General features: G+C 43.6%; 1 non-coding gene across 1 annotated transcript; it reads right to left on the reverse strand.

Moving 5' to 3' along the window:
* Positions 1-837: 837 nt before the first annotated feature.
* Positions 838-995, reverse strand: LOC128109209 (U1 spliceosomal RNA). Its single transcript, XR_008217747.1, has one exon. It is a non-coding gene; the product is annotated as a U1 spliceosomal RNA (small nuclear RNA).
* Positions 996-5,491: the final 4,496 nt, after the last annotated feature.

The following is a 5,491-nucleotide window of genomic DNA, read 5'->3' on the forward strand; positions in this document are numbered from 1 at the left end:
ATCACTACCATCCCCAGCTCTTTGTAGGGCAAGACTTCTATCCCGCTTTTGTTTGCATCTTTTCTCTCTAATCCTTTCATTAGGTTCTAGAACTGTTTTCCCCTCCCTTTGCCTCAGCCCAGTTTTCTCTACCAGGAAACAAGACTGATGCCTTCTACAGAGGGTTCTGGAACCAGCCAGAAATCAATGCAGCCCAGAGGAGCAATGCTTATAGGACCACACTATCCATGATCAAAGAAAGGTTATAAGAACTTCCAAAATGTAGGTGCCGTCCAAAGTCCACAAAATACACATGTTGTGAATGCTTTGAGGAACAGCACTGTACATTACAGAAGATTACAGAAGACATTGTAAAATATGTATCTGCGAGAGAAGGAGGAAAAGAAAAAAGTGAAGAGGGAGCTACAGTGTGTGTGTGTGTGTGTGTGTGTGTGTGTGTGTGTGTGTGTGTGTGTGTGTATGTGAGAGAGAGAGAGAGAGAGAGAGAGAGAGAGAGAGAGAGAGAGAGAGTGAGTGTGTGACACAGAGAGAGGGGGATATCTCTTTATCCCACAACTCCTCTGGGGCCACATCACTTCCTTATCCACTGACAACTACCGTCAGCACATTTCCCTGAACTCCAGACTTTCATTCTCAACCATCAGACAATGGTGCCAATCTGCCCTGCATTTATTTCAAGTTCATTTTCATGAGTTGGAGGGCCCACCTTGCTTCTTTCTTCTTATTTCCCATGTAGAACCCAGGGCAAGACAGAGAACACACTGTTCCAAGCCATGGAGTAGAGAAAGGTTTATCAGTGTGTGCTCTACAGACTGGCAGCATCCACATCTCTTTTTGGTGGTGGAGCATAAATACTCTCTACTATCACAAATTATGCAGTTGACTTTCCTGCTTTTGGAGAAATCATGGGTTAGCATACCTGTAGTGCAATGGATGAGCCTCACCTTAGGAAAATCACCCTCATGATCATGAGATCTCCCTTGCCAGGTAAGTATGTATCCACACCTCTAGTAAGCTTGCTAGAAATGTGTACTCTCAGGAACCACCCAGGTGTATATACAGAATCAGTCACTCTAGGGCTTGCAGCTGTGATCTGCTTGAATGGGTCCTGACATGCTGGTCTGAGAAACACTGACTGAAAAATAACACTCAGGATTCAACCTAGACACTACTGAGCCTGCTTGGCCACATCGTGTCTAGGACATATAGTTGTGCCATTAACAGTGCAGTGAATCCTGTTTAGTGTCTACCTTCTCCTCTGAGCTTTGGGGACCTTGATTCAATTGTATTTACTTTACAAACTAACCCATGCACTGTGTCTGACATTGAGCGGAGGCTCAAATGCTTTTGAACTGCTATCATGAAGTTGGTTCAAATGATTAACTTAGGGCCAGAGATGTCCCTACCTATGCAACAAATGAGCCCCTATCTTGAGTGGACTCCACAGCTGAAGCGAGAGAAGGAAAGGTTAACACACTGCACCTTTTCAAGAGACCAGCTCCAGGGAGGATGATCACCACCTGAACAACCCAAGTGTAATCCCTGATAGCAGAATCTCATTGTCCTTGGTGTGTTCTTTTTTTTTTTTTTTTTTTTTTTGGTTTTTCGAGACAGGGTTTCTCTGTGTAGCTTTGCGCCTTTCCTGGGACTCGCTTTGGAGACCAGGCTGGCCTCGAACTCACAGAGATCCGCCTGGCTCTGCCTCCCGAGTGCTGGGATTAAAGGCGTGCGCCACCACCGCCCGGCCGTGCGCCACCACCGCCCGGCAGCCTTGGTGTGTTCTTAAGCCAGGATTTTACTCATGTTTAAACATTAGGTATACAGTTCATCCTGGTCCCCAAGAAGATAGCTTTTTGTGGAAGCAACCCCTCCTGAAGGAATGACATTGATCCCTCCACGTTGGGATCTTTCCCTGGAAGCCTTTGACATACTGAACTCAATAAAACATCAGACAGCAGGTTGCAGCCACACAATGGCTTAGAGAAAATGGATACTACCCAGCTAGAACAAGATACATGTGGAACCTTTCAACTTTTTTCTTATTTCATTCAAAGTCGTAATAACCCAATAAAGTTATTGCTCACCTATTTTGCTATGGTTTATATAGGAGACCTCCTTTCTGTAGCTGATTGGGCTGTTGGAGTCAAAGCTAATGGGAGCACAACAGAAGATTAAGGGAACAGTTCCTCAGCATGAGCATCTCTTGCTTAGAGCATCCATTTGGGGAGTATGGAGACGCCAACCTCATTCACAGTAAAGGTGCTGGGAAAATTAAAACCAGAAACTCACTTGTGAATGAGCAGTGGGAACTTGAACACCAGAGGGAAGCAAATGTGCTGAGTGGTACAAGATCCACAGAGAAGCATCGCCATGAGAGACAGGAAGGACTGGCTGCTGAAACACCCACAGGCAGCTTTCCGGGCTCATTCATAAAGTTTTCCTTTCTCAAGGTGCATGGGAGTGGTCCTCTAAGTCTTGAAACGTCAGGAAACTGGGCTGAGTGTAGTCTAGAGATTTAGATTCACTGTCAGGAGTGTTTTGGGAGTGACAAGCATTTTATTGTGATCAAGCCATTATTATCGGTCATTTGTAGGAGGAGCAACAGCATGGTGTAAAGCCAGCCATGATCCCAGGAGTCAGACAGCCCGGCTCAAACATGACTTCTCATTTCCCGCAGATTCATCTATCCTAGGTAGGTTAGCTCTTCTGAACCAACGTTTGCCTAGTGCCTGGAATAAAAACTCTGCTCAGTAAATATGAGCTACTCACCATCCACACTCTTTCCGCTGTCTCACAGTAGTCTGAATATTAGTCACAGTGTTGTTGGAATCCAGTTCAAACATAAAATGTTTAGTTCCTTGTTGAGATGGAGTGCATGGAAAGACTTTATAAACTGTAAAGGATAACTACGAAAATTATTCTAGATATACTGAAAGTATAGAGGATGCAGTGTGTTGATCATATGCATCTTTTGATGACTCTGGGACCCTCAGGTTTGGAATAGTCAGGATATCTCAGAATCCCCTGTAGATTCTGAGGGATAGCTGTACTTCAGTCAGTTGTTTTCAAAGGGACAGTCCCTCAAACATCAGGGCCAGCATTTGAGAATACCTTAGAGAAACACGTTCCTCAGGTGACTGGCTCAGAAATTCAGGCAGGCAGTTGACCTTAGGCAATTATTATAAACAAAGAATCCGCCCCCAACACCACCCCTGCAGACAAGCGAGTTCTAGCCAGAGGCCCCAGGAGAGCACACAAATAAAGATCCGTCCCCAAAGAGTCAACTTCCAGTAAGTTACCAAGGCCAAATCACTTGTTTGTACAGCCCATGGCCCAGACCCCACATTCTCAGAAATTCTTAGCCCCTGGCTTTGATCCAGAGCGACATCTGACTACTGCCTTCCTCAGCCTACCTGAATATTTTCAACATGAGAAAGGAACGACACCTTGGAGTGTCCCACACTGACAAACGACAGACAAACATAAAACAAGCCTTGGTTGTGGCCTCACTATACCTCATCACCAAGCGGCAGCACTTCTGAGGCTGACCCCAGTCTCCCCAAATGAGAGAAGCAGCTGCTACATCTTGCACTCAGGAGTTGCAGGAAGTCCTCTTACCCACACCGTAGTTTCCCTCCCAGTGAAGGCGCTACCGCTGTTCCTGCTTCATTTTCTTGGTCTTCCCCCGAGCTTAGAAGGACTTGCACTCACCTGGCCTCCTTCTCAGCAAATTTCAGGCTGAAATGTCTCTCAGTGAAATAACCTGTAGCAGCGAGGAGCTAACTTCTTCTGACTCTAACAATTTGGGGATGTCATTGACTGAATTCTCATTTTATGCAAGAGTTTTAATATCTGAAAGGCACATACCACTGGTTGAGATTTCTGATGTGTTAGAAAATTGGAGCAAAATAGAAACTTTTTAATGTTAAATAACATGTTTACATAAATCCTGATGCCTTATAGTTTTATCGAAAATATAAAGCTAAAAATAAAATGAAACTATTTCAGTATGGTAATTATTATAAAACAATGATAAAGAAGAAACAGTTTCTTTTTTCTTGGTTCTTATGAAATACTTCATATTAACATTGCATTCAGTGTTTTGGTTTTTTGTTCTTTGTTGTTGTTTTAAAGTGCCTGCTCAGGCCAGGTATGGTGGCCTTCTCCTGTAATCCCAGCATTTCGGAGGATGATCCTGGAAGAGCGGGAGTCTAGGGCTAGCCTCCAATACATAGCAACAGATTAGATTCAAGAACAGATTAGGTTACAGAGTATGACCATGTCTAAAACATAAACAAAATGTGTCTGCTTGCTTATGTGTTCTATGAATTCTTTACTGGGTTGATTCTAGGTCTTTACAATACCTATGTGTTATACAGAAAGCTTCCAAAGTGAAAATTCTGATTCAGTAGCTTTGAGGTAGAGCCTGAATTTGAAAAAAATTTCTAGTTTCATTGACTACATTTTGAGTGACAATGTAAAGAAAGTTGCTTTTCCTAGTTGCTATAATTTTAATGTGATGGCCAAATTAATGAATTAATATTTGGAGGTGAGACCTTTGATAGGCATATCTGGCAGAGCAGAATGGAAAAAATATATATCTAGAGAGAACTGTACTTCTTAAATTAGTTGTATTCAAAGTGATAGTCCCCCAAACAGTAGGGCCAGAATTTGAGACCACTTAGAAAAACAAGTTCCTCAGGTGACTGGCTCTGAAAGGCATATATATCTATAGATATATCTATAGATATATAGATATATCTCTATCTATATATCTATATATCTATATCTGTCTGTCTGTCTGTGTGTCTGACAAAAGAGGGAGAAAGGGGACTTGTTAGACTGGCTTACACTAGAGGTCTGGATGGTCCAACAATTGTGTACATGCTGAGGGGCTGAGAATGCAGCAGGCATTCAGCCCTGGGAACTAACTGAATGGCTTTGCACTCCTAACACAACTAACTGAATGGCTTTGCACTCCTAACCCGGTGCTGAAGTCCTTGAAAACTGCTGGAGAATCATTGGTGTCCTTCAGTCTGTTCTGGAAAGCCGAAGGAGCTGGAATCTGATGTTATCAGAGAAAGGTGCTCTGGCTCAGGAAGAAGTCGAGGCAGGAATGCAGGCAGTGCTGGTTTTCCTTGGACCTCAGAAGCCACAAGTTGGAAGGTATTACTCACTCTGAAGGAGGGTCTTTTCCCCTCAGTTATCTAATCCTCTCCGGAAATCTCACTGATGTGCCCACATGTGCGTTTCCTGGTGGATTCTGGCTCCACTCAATTTGACAACCAAGATGAGCCATCACAATAGGTGTGATGATTAGCATTAATTGTCGACTTGGTAGGATCTGGAATTATCTGGGAAATGGGCTTCTGGTCAGGCCTGTGGGAGATTATCTTGATTATGTTAATTGCAGTGGGAAGACTTATCTAAATTGTTGGTGGGACAGTTCTCTGGCCAGGGAATCCTAGGCTGTGTGAAATGGAGAGAGCAA

The sequence above is a fragment of the Peromyscus californicus genome, unplaced genomic scaffold, assembly GCF_007827085.1.
Source record: "Peromyscus californicus insignis strain IS unplaced genomic scaffold, ASM782708v3 Scaffold_13__1_contigs__length_99412109, whole genome shotgun sequence".
Classification (NCBI taxonomy): Eukaryota; Metazoa; Chordata; class Mammalia; order Rodentia; family Cricetidae; genus Peromyscus; species Peromyscus californicus.